The 11816-nt window shown below is 42.8% G+C and overlaps 1 long non-coding RNA gene across 2 annotated transcripts in view; it reads left to right on the forward strand.

Moving 5' to 3' along the window:
- LOC102549102 (uncharacterized) overlaps window positions 1-11116 on the forward strand; it is a 33740-nt gene extending 22624 nt beyond the window's left edge. The window contains exons 3-5 of one of the 2 annotated variants that reach the window (XR_010052260.1): window positions 7309-7501; window positions 8878-9322; window positions 9469-11116. This is a non-coding gene — a long non-coding RNA (uncharacterized LOC102549102). Of the gene's footprint in view, window positions 1-7308; window positions 7502-8877 lie in introns of both variants that reach the window. The other variant, XR_001838452.3, reaches the window with a different exon arrangement.
- The last annotated feature ends 700 nt before the right edge of the window (window positions 11117-11816 follow it).

Here is an 11816-nt window from a genome sequence, read left to right on the forward strand (position 1 = left end):
GGTTTAAACAGGGAACATTGAGGAGTGTGACTTGGGGCAAGAGATTTGTCAGAATTATTAACAACACAGGAAGGCAACATGAGGAGAGTTCAGGCCCATGAGGCAGAATGTGGGCTCTTTCCTATACAGATCTCAGAGGAAGGCGGGGGTTGGTGGCCCTTGGCACTATCATTAGATGCCACTAATTCCCAGATTGGTAGGAGAACGCAAGAGGTATTCTGGGAAAGGAAGGAAAGGGATCTTGTTAGTGTGTGGCTTAGAGGATACCAGGGTACTGCAGAGAAGAAGCACATTAGGTTAAGGTGTTCCTACTATATCAGTATGGTTTAGAGTCCAGTAGACTGGGCTTGCAAACTTCCTAGAGGGAGTGAGGATAGCACCTTCCATTTTCCTGGAATCTGGATGCCTGGGTAGCCGTAGAAGGTTACTCAGTGAGATATCTCCGTCTGTCTGTGTAGTAGTAGGCAGTCCAGACTCAACCATGGCCGTTGAGATAGATGGAGCATGCCGTGGGCAGCAGCTGGTCTGAAACGTAACACTGTCTTCCCGGGCCCTGGATACCTGGAGAGCTTGTCAGAGGGTTGAGAGGCATGGATGGGAGTCTCTGGATAGTTGGCATTTTCTTTACAGCAGCTGAGAGAAAGGGGCTCCTGTGGTATGAACATGTTTTCAGACAGTCCTGAGAGGCGCTTTTCTCAGCATGTCACGTTGTTGGAGCTCACTTCAGGTTGCAACAATAAGGAGATAGACATTTAATCTCTGGCGTTTTGTCACGCTTTTTAGTTATTCGGAAGTGGTAGTTAGGAAATAATGTTTAAGTAATTTTCAGTTTTCAGCTTAAATTTCTAGCAATAGCTAATTTGTCATCCAAAGATGCCATCTTGTAGGAGGAAAATGCATACTACAAGTGTTATTCTCCGTGGTGTTTTCTGGAAAACCCCTGTGAGCTGCCCAATGGCTCTACCCCAGCGTGCAGGAAACAAAACAACTGTGATCATTTGTGGTAGCAAATATGAGCTACCTGGTCTGGGTTACTGTCATTGGAGACACCATCAACTGCTTCTGAGTCTAGGAAACATCTGATTATTATTAAGTACAAAGCAGTGCCTATGTGCAAGGGACCCAAGCCATGGCATCCACTTGTACACAGTACTTATAGCATCTAGGGGCCACATGCTCAAGTGAATCCTTGAGGACCATTTTATGAATTAATTAATTAATTAATTAATTAATTAATGGAAGTGCTTATGTTCGTGACTGTGGTGGGGAAGAGACGAAAGCCCTTGACCGTGTCAGAGATGTTCTGAGTCAGAACTCTGACACTCACACCGCATAGAATCTTCCAGAGTTCATATTTTCACAAGTTATTTTCTGCATGAATCATTCTAAAGTTCTGTGCAGACACAGCGGGACTCCAGAGTGCCTGCTATGGAAGCGCCGCCCCCTATCCGCAATGTGTGAATGTGTAGGAAGTGTTTTTAAGATCCTCTTCTCCAATCATCTTGCCTTTTGGCAGATGACACAATTAAGGTGCAGTATGTAGGTGGACATTTTCTAGATTATGAAGTAAAGGAGGCTAGTGGGTGACCGCAGAGGCAATGACATTAGTGGAGGAGAGAGAAGATAATTCCAGAGTTAGGAAAACAACCCTCCATGAAATATAAAGAGCCATGGGGTGCCACACTAATTAAATAAAGCAATCGGAAACACTCAACACTTCAGGAAGAGAGGAGCTCAGAGACAAAGATCATTTCTATTTTAACTGAAACTTTTACTTTTTGTGCTTCCATTAATTTCCCAACACACACACACACACACACACACACTCATGCACACTCACATACATGTACACACACGCCCACACATGCATACACACACATACACTCACACACTCACATACACATTCATACACACATACACACATAAACACACATACACACATTTACACACACACGCATACACATGCATACATACACATACACACACATGCACACACATGTACACACACACTCACACACACGTATACATACACACTCACACACATACACATACACGCACACACCACCTATATACAGAAGTATAATATTGTAGACGAATATGATTTAGTTTTTAATAATCCTAGCTCTAGTGAAATGGTTTAGCAGCTAAAGGAGCCCCAGTGTCAGGCCTGAGAGCCTGCGTGTATCCCTAGGACACTCACAGAAAAAGGAGAGAACTGACTTCTGCACATTGTCCTTGAATCTCCACTAGGGTCCCATAGCATGGACACACACACACAGACACATACACACACAATTACATAAAATGTCAGAAACCACCCAAAACAGTACATTCAGTTGTTTGCCACATGAGATTATGAGCATTTTCTTTTTTTTCTTTTTTCCCTCCATTTTTATTAACTTGGGTATTTCTTATTTACATTTCAATTGTTGTTTCCTTTCCCGGTTTCCAGGCCAACATCCCCCTAACCCCTGCCTCTCCCCTTCTATATGGGTGTTTCCCTCCCCAGAGCATTTTCAAGAGAAGTAAAAGATGACAATTGTCAGCAGCTTGACAGCACACCTAAAAGCTCTAGAGCAAAAAGAAGCAAATACACCCAGGAGGAGTAGAAGGCAGGAAATAATCAAACTCAGAGCTGAAATCAACCAAGTAGAAACAAAAAGGACCATAGAAAGAATCAACAGAACCAAAAGTTGGTTCTTTGAGAAAATCAACAAGATAGATAAACCCTTAGCCAGACTAACGAGAGGACCCAGAGAGTGTGTCCAAATTAACAAAATCAGAAATGAAAAGGGAGACATAACTACAGATTCAGAGGAAATTCAAAAAATCATCAGATCTTACTATAAAAGCCTATATTCAACAAAACTTGAAAATCTTCAGGAAATGGACAATTTCCTAGACAAATACCAGGTACCAAAGTTAAATCAGGAACAGATAAACCAGTTAAACAACCCCATAACTCCTAAGGAAATAGAAGCAGTCATTAAAGGTCTCCCAACCAAAAAGAGCCCAGGTCCAGACAGGTTTAGAGCAGAATTCTATCAAACCTTCATAGAAGACCTCATACCAATATTATCCAAACTATTCCACAAAATTGAAACAGATGGATCACTCCCGAATTCCTTCTATGAAGTCACAATTACTCTTATACCTAAACCACACAAAGACCCAACAAAGAAAGAGAACTTCAGACCAATTTCCCTTATGAATATCGACGCAAAAATACTCAATAAAATTCTGGCAAACCGAATCCAAGAGCACATCAAAACAATCATCCACCATGACCAAGTAGGCTTCATCCCAGGCATGCAGGGATGGTTTAATATATGGAAAACCATCAACGTGATCCATTATATAAACAAACTGAAAGAACAAAACCACATGATCATTTCATTAGATGCTGAGAAAGCATTTGACAAAATTCAACACCCCTTCATGATAAAAGTCCTGGAAAGAATAGGAATTCAAGGCCCATACCTAAACATAGTAAAAGCCATATACAGCAAACCAGTTGCTAACATTAAACTAAATGGAGAGAAACTTGAAGCAATCCCACTAAAATCAGGGACTAGACAAGGCTGCCCACTCTCTCCCTACTTATTCAATATAGTTCTTGAAGTTCTAGCCAGAGCAATCAGACAACAAAAGGAGGTCAAGGGGATACAGATCGGAAAAGAAGAAGTCAAAATATCACTATTTGCAGATGATATGATAGTTTATTTAAGTGATCCCAAAAGTTCCACCAGAGAACTACTAAAGCTGATAAACAACTTCAGCAAAGTGGCTGGGTATAAAATTAACTCAAATAAATCAGTAGCCTTCCTCTACACAAAAGAGAAACAAGCCGAGAAAGAAATTAGGGAAACGACACCCTTCATAATAGACCCAAATAATATAAAGTACCTCGGTGTGACTTTAACCAAGCAAGTAAAAGATCTGTACAATAAGAACTTCAAGACACTGAAGAAAGAAATTGAAGAAGACCTCAGAAGATGGAAAGATCTCCCATGCTCATGGATTGGCAGGATTAATATAGTAAAAATGGCCATTTTACCAAAAGCGATCTACAGATTCAATGCAATCCCCATCAAAATACCAATCCAATTCTTCAAAGAGTTAGACAGAACAATTTGCAAATTCATCTGGAATAACAAAAAACCCAGGATAGCTAAAACTATCCTCAACAATAAAAGGACTTCAGGGGGAATCACTATCCCTGAACTCAAGCAGTATTACAGAGCAATAGTGATAAAAACTGCATGGTATTGGTACAGAGACAGACAGATAGACCAATGGAATAGAATTGAAGACCCAGAAATGAACCAACACACCTATGGGCACCTGATTTTTGACAAAGGTGCCGAAACCATCCAATGGAAAAAAGATAGCATTTTCAGCAAATGGTGCTGGTTCAACTGGAGGTCAAAATGTAGAAGAATGCAGATTGATCCATGCTTATCACCCTGTACAAAGCTTAAGTCCAAGTGGATCAAGGACCTCCACATCAAACCTGATACTCTCAAACTAATAGAAGAAAAACTAGGGAAGCATCTGGAACACATGGGTACTGGAAAAAATTTCCTGAACAAAACACCAATGGCTTATGCTCTAAGATCAAGAATCGACAAATGGGATCTCATAAAACTGCAAAGCTTCTGTAAGGCAAAGGACACTGTGGTTAGGACAAATCGGCAACCAACAGATTGGGAAAAGATCTTTACCAATCCTACAACAGATAGAGGCCTTATATCCAAAATATACAAAGAACTCAAGAAGTTAGACTGCAGGGAGACAAATAACCCTATTAAAAAATGGGGTTCAGAGCTAAACAAAGAATTCACAGCTGAGGAATGCCGAATGGCTGAGAAACACCTAAAGAAATGTTCAATATCTTTAGTCATAAGGGAAATGCAAATCAAAACAACCCTGAGATTTCACCTCACACCAGTGAGAATGGCTAAGATCAAAAACTCAGGTGACAGCAGATGCTGGCGAGGATGTGGAGGAAGAGGAACACTCCTCCATTGTTGGTGGGATTGCAAACTGGTACAACCATTCTGGAAATCAGTCTGGAGGTTCCTCAGAAAATTGGACATTGAACTGCCTGAGGATCCAGCTATACCTCTCTTGGGCATATACCCAAAAGATGCCCCAACATGTAAAAAAGACACGTGCTCCACTATGTTCATCGCAGCCTTATTTATAATAGCCAGAAGCTGGAAAGAACCCAGATGCCCTTCAACAGAGGAATGGATACAGAAAATGTGGTACATCTACACAATGGAATATTACTCAGCTATCAAAAACAACGGCTTTATGAAATTCGTAGGCAAATGGTTGGAACTGGAAAATATCATCCTGAGTGAGCTAACCCAATCACAGAAAGACATACATGGTATGCACTCACTGATAAGTGGCTTTTAGCCCAAATGCTTGAATTACCCTAGATGCCTAAAACAAATGAAACTCAAGACGGATGATCAAAATGTGAATGCTTCACTCCTTCTCTAAAAGGGGAACAAGAATACCCTTGGCAGGGAAGAGAGAGGCAAAGATTAAAACAGAGACTGAAGGAACACCCATTCAGAGCCTGCCCTACATGTGGCCCATACATATACAGCCACCCAATTAGACAAGATGGATGAAGCAAAGAAGTGCAGACCGACAGGAGCCGGATGTAGATCTCTCCTGAGAGACACAGCCAGAATACAGCAAATACAGAGGCGAATGCCAGCAGCAAACCACTGAACTGAGAATAGGACCCCCGTTGAAGGAATCAGAGAAAGAACTGGAAGAGCTTGAAGGGGCTCGAGACCCCATATGTACAACAATGCCAAGCAACCAGAGCTTCCAGGGACTAAGCCACTACCTAAAGACTATACATGGACTGACCCTGGACTCTGACCTCATAGGTAGCAATGAATATCCTAGTAAAAGCACCAGTGGAAGGGGAAGCCCTGGGTCCTGCTAAGACTGAACCCCCAGTGAACTAGACTATGGGGGGAGGGTGGCAATGGGGGGAGGGTTGGGAGGGGAACACCCATAAGGAAGGGGAGGGGAGAGGGAGATGTTTGCCTGGAAACCAAAGAATTATTATTAAGTATTAAATAAATTTAAAAAAATGACAATTGTTTTATAGAGTATTCTCATTTAAAATATATTTCCAGTTAACTCGGTTATTTAAAAACAAAACCACAGAAGCCAGACAAACCTCCCTGTGAGCAAGGTTAGGGTGCCACACTCTAGTTTGTGACCTGTACCCTGAGTCTCCAAATTTGACACCTGTGGGTCATAGCAGAGGAGGTCTTTGTCACAAGTCCTACTTTATATCACTCAGAGCCTTGAGTTAAGCCACTGATGGTGACTAAGACTGTTTATCAATTTGAAAGGATCTAGACTCACTCAGGAATCAAGCCCCTGGACAAGCCTGTGAGGGATTCTCTGGATTAGGACCGAATGTGAAGGCTGGGGCCCTGACATCATTTTTCACACTCTGTTACCGTTCTTCTGTTTTATGGGAGATCAATCGCCACCCATCACACATTGCACAGAGCGACTTCAGAAGGACATGTTCTTTGGAATATACTCACTCTTTTCCAGCCCAGGCTAGCTGACGGACAGCTATGCTGTCTCTCCTTAGATCTGCATTCTCAACACACAAACCAAACGCAAAAGCACAAACCTTTATTTCTCCCCATTTCAGGTTTCAGAAAGATTGATTGCACAGTGACTCCATGAACTTACAGCTCTGTGTTGTAAAATACAAGTCATTTTTTTTCAAAACCATATTTAAAATTATGGGATAAATGAAGCTTTTCCACCTCTTGATGGAAACATTTCTCTTCCAAAATGCCCTGTTAATAACAGACGCCACCCCACAAGCCATCCGAGTGGTGCTTATCTTAGAGTGGGGGGGGGGGGGGAGCGAGAGAAAAGTTAGAGAATTGGTTACCAACACTGGTTCCACAACACTGACTTCAGAAGTGCTGTTGCGCTTTCTGTCCCACCACAGCTGGCTCACTGGATGTGTTATTTTGAAAAATCAGCAGGGTGGTAGTAAAAACATTTTTCTTCTCAATTTGACACCCCAGAAGGCACACAGTGCTGATGCCAGCCAGGAATGGGAGCAGCGAGGCCTTGAAAACAACATGTTATTATATCAGAGACAGGCTCTCGGCTTGGGCTTCACGCTGCAGAATGTCTGTTTCTGTCCTACAAGGTGGTGGCACCCCAGCTTCCGGTCTTGCCCTGCCCAATCACAGTGCCTGGCAAGGGAAGGTAGAATGTGTTTTGTTTTTATTCCAGGCCGATCCAGGGAAGCAATATGGTGGCAAACCCTCAGGGATTTAGACAATGACACCTTTGCTGAAGGGTCTACTTCCCTGATTGTCTTCCTCAACAGTTCATTGAGGAGAGAGGAGGTTGCCTGACCACCCATATACGAGACTTGTGGGGTGCATCTTTCTTTTGCCATGAACTTCTCATCCAAATCATATAGGTAAAAGACATTTTTGTCTTGTGGGGAACTTCATGTACTCACTGAGGTAGAGGGAATAGTTTAAGGAATGGCCCTGTCTCCAGTCAGATTGTCTGTCCACACACGGCCAGTTTGTTTTTTCACTTATGCCTGTACCTGATTGCTCTATTCCTGGAATGTTATGTTAAAGTAAATTCCACATAGTATCTAAACATGTCTTTAAATGCAGGTATTTTCTAAACCACACAGTACCACAGTTATGTCTAGAAACTGACAATAACTTTTAAATACGAAAAGAGCAAGGCCAGAGAGACTGTCCAGTACATAAAAGTATTTACCTTGCGAGCCTGACTTTTGTTTGTCTGTCTGTTTTGTTTTGTTTGTTTCATTTTTGTTTTGTTTTTCTGGTTTGTTCAAATCAGGATCCAAATGACACCCAAACATTATATTTGCTATTTATTTATTTAGTGTACTCTAAGTTAAATTGTATTCCATAGGATGTATAACAAAGCTATATGAAAGCCCACAAGAGCAGTGGTAATCAGTGTGAGCATGAGGGGGGAGCTGAGATTCAGTACCCATCACTAATCTATCCAGCACTGCCTGGTGGAGACATGAGGAAGACTGGGCATGCTGGTCAGCCGTTCTCTCCAGGAGACCCAGATTCGGTGAGACCGTGTCCCTAAGGATAAGGTCGTGAGTGATGGAAGCTAAGGCCCCACATTGATCTGTTGCTTCCAAACACTGTGCACTGCACATACAATCACTTGCACTTGCACATTTGTGCACACCCCCTCACATGTACACACATGCACATAAAAATTATGACAACCTAGCAAGCGCAAGGCCCTGGGTTCGGTCCCCAGCTCCGAAAAAAAAAAAGAAAAAAATTATGACAATAATTTCTTACTATTCTATTTTTATATTTGTTTGTTTGTTTTATGTTTGGAGACAGGGGTTCTTTGTGTAGCCCTGACTGTCCTGAAACTCACTCTATACACCAAGCTTGTCTCTAACTCACAGAATCTTCCTGCCTCTGCCTCCTGAGTTCTGGGATTAACAGCATGTGCCACCACTGCCCAGCTACATACATTTTTTTAAAGTAATACTTTTACAACTATCACTCAAACAACAACAACAACAAAACAAAAAAATAGACCTTTGTCTTTCAGGATAGTATAGGGTGTGTATGTAATCTCCAAACTGCAGACTGAGGAAGAGGAATCAGGGCCATCCTTAGTTGCATAACAAGTTTGAAGCCAGCCTCAGCAATGTAGTGAGTAAACGAGTACAGATGCCTTCTCACACTTTTCATCTCTGTGGTGAACTCCAGGTTTTTGTTTCTCTCTCTTTCCCTCTCCCTCTCCCCCTCCACCCTCTTCCTTTCTCTGAGACAGGTTTTCTCTGTGTTTCTGGAACTCCCTCTATAGACCAGGCTGCTCTTGAACTCAGACATCTGCCTTCCTCTAACTCCCAGGTATACCCGTCTTCTCTCATCACTTTTAAAGTAATTGCTGCTGTGCACTTTCCTCACCAAACTGAATGCCTGCACGTGATGGTCCTGCTGTGCCCACCAAGGAAGACATGCTGGAATTTTAATATGATCATACTGTTGTGATTTGAGTATGCTTGGCCCAGGGACTAGCCCAGGAAGGTGTGGCCTTGTTGGAGGAAGTGTGTCACTGTGGGGGCTTTGAGACCCTCCTCCTAGCTGCCCATGAGACAGTCTTCTCCTGTTTGCCTTCAGTCAAGATGTAGACCTCTCAGCTCATCCTGCCCCACATCTGCCCGGACACTGCAATGCTTCCCACTGTGATGACAATGGACTGAACCTCTGAAACTGTAAGCCAGCCCTAGTTAAATGTCCTAAGATACATACTTCCCATTTCTTTCTATTTGGCGGTGGTGTGGGGGAGGCCCCCTTGGGCCTCTAGAGTGATTTTGCCAATCAGACACACCTGCAATTCACCATGCTCATCTGTCCTCAGGGGTTTCCTGAAAATTGGCAGCAGTCCCGAAGACCATATCAGTCCAAGTTTGGTTCCTTTGGCTGGCAAGAAGATATGGGGCAGTTCTCATGACTTAAGAAGACGTTGGTAGTCACTAACTATTGCCTTGGTTGTTTGGTTTATAAAATAGGAATATTCTAATTGAAAATTTTTATCTTGCATGTGAGTATTTTGTCTTCGTGGATGCCAGTGCACAATGTATGTACCTGGTACCCACTGAGGCCAGGAAGAGGGTATATTCCTTGGACTTGGAGTTACTACAGATGGTCGGGAGCTGCCGTGGGAGTGCTGGGAATTGATCCCAGGTCTTCTAGAAGAACAGCCAGTGCTTTTAAGCACTGACCTGTGTCCCCAGGCCCTGAAATACCTTTCATTCACAAATTAAAATGTTATTGTAAAACAGTGCTCCAAGACTCCAGTGCATGCTGGAAGACGGGAAAACAGGACAGAAGCTGCGATCGCTCAACATTTGTCCTTTTCCTTTAAAACTGCATCACCTCTTTGAGAGTTTTGAGTTCATACACTGCTTTAACTGTATTTGCTGCCCTATCTTCGCTATCCACCCAACTTTGTGTAGTTTAAAACAAAAACCCAAGTCCAATTCGACTGTCCTGATATTCTTAGATATGTGGTCTTCCACTGGAGTGCGGTCAATTTATCTAGGCTATTTTCTTAGAGAACACTGATCCTCCCTCTCCTAGTAGCTCAAGATTGCCATTCACTCCACTGCTAGGGATGGGATAGTGTATCCAACTCCCCTCTCGATGTTGGGATTCGGCTGGCTTGGGGCTAAGCAGACTTTGTGCATGGTGTCACACACACCGTGAATTCATATGTGCAGTCGCTCCCACCTCTTGTAGTCATCCACCACCTCTGACTCTTACCCTCTTTCTGACCCCTCTTCTCCGATGATCTCTGAGCAGTGTATCTGTTCCCTTTAAGGCTGAGGCTTACGCAGTCTCTCACTCTTTTCAGTTCAGCCTGTTGTTGGTCTTGTGTTAATCACCCTCTGCTACAAAAAGAAGCCTCTCAAATATGGGTTGAAAGATGTCTTGGTCTATTATATAATGGTAAGTCACACCCATAGAGGAATCTATTCCTCATGGCAACCATAAAGTGATCACATCTAATTTCTTATTTATAGAGTACCTGCCAGATACAGTCACTGTAAAGTCATCTTTCCTCCTTTCTATTTAATAATGATCTGTGGAGTGATAATTTGAGGCGGTGAGACTGTCTTGTTCTCAAACTTGTGCCCAATGTCTTCAACATATGTTGCAAATCATTCTTCTGAATAAATTACCACATAAAAGTTGTGAAAGATGGAGAGAAGCTTCAGCAGATAAAAGCCCTTGTTGTTCCTTCAGAAGATGGAAGTTTGGTTCCTAGAAACCATGGCAAATGGATTACCTGTAACTCCAGCTCTAGGTGATGGGAGACCATCTCCTGGCCTTCTCAGGTACCTGGATGTGCACACGCACAGTCTCTCTCTCTCTCTCTCTCTCTCTCTCTCTCTCTCCCCCCTCTCCCTCTCCCTCTCCCCCCCCCCTCTCTCTCTCTCTCTCTCTCTCTCTCTCTGTCAAATAAAAATAAAATAAAAAATTTAAATATTAAAATATTTTAAATATTTCTAATTTGGTGATTTCCTGGTTAAATCATTTGTTCTTTTGCTTTCATTATTCTATGTAGAAGATCTTTTTCTCTCTCTCCCTCTCTCAATGAGAACCATGTATTTTTTAATTATGTTTTTTCTACAGTGTGGACAAGGGCATACTCATATCCTCACCCCCAGGCTGCTTCAACTTTCCTGTCATGTGCAGAGGAGGTTTTATGAGATGCATGGGAATGCTGAGAGTTTCAGATCGCAGACCATAGTAATGTTCCCTGCATGGTGACCAGTATCCTGTGAGTTGCCACAGTAGACTAAAGTCATGTGCTCTTGACTCAGTCTCTCCCCACTTAGAGTCTAGCCAGAAGCCAGCCTGGAGTGGCTAGCTACCAAGAGAGATGCTTTCGTAGTTTGAATCCAGAAAATGACTCAACACCACTGAATCTCCATTTGCCTATGTGGGAAAAGATTTGAAGGGCTATAGTACAGCTTCACTGCAGAAGTGGCTAGGAGGTCACCCACAGCTGATTGTTCCCAGCAGCTGATAGCAACAGTGTAGTGGTGAGAGTTAGAGCAGGTGAACCACCCTACAGTTTGGGTTCTAGGACCAGACAGAGGGAGTTGGGCAGGGCTGCTGGGCAGAAACTCCAGTGAAACCTAAGCCACTATTCTGTATCCAGTAATGAAAGGCATCCTGATTTGTGTGTCTGCAAAAACT

The sequence above is a fragment of the Rattus norvegicus genome, chromosome 6, assembly GCF_036323735.1.
Source record: "Rattus norvegicus strain BN/NHsdMcwi chromosome 6, GRCr8, whole genome shotgun sequence".
NCBI lineage: Eukaryota > Metazoa > Chordata > Mammalia > Rodentia > Muridae > Rattus > Rattus norvegicus.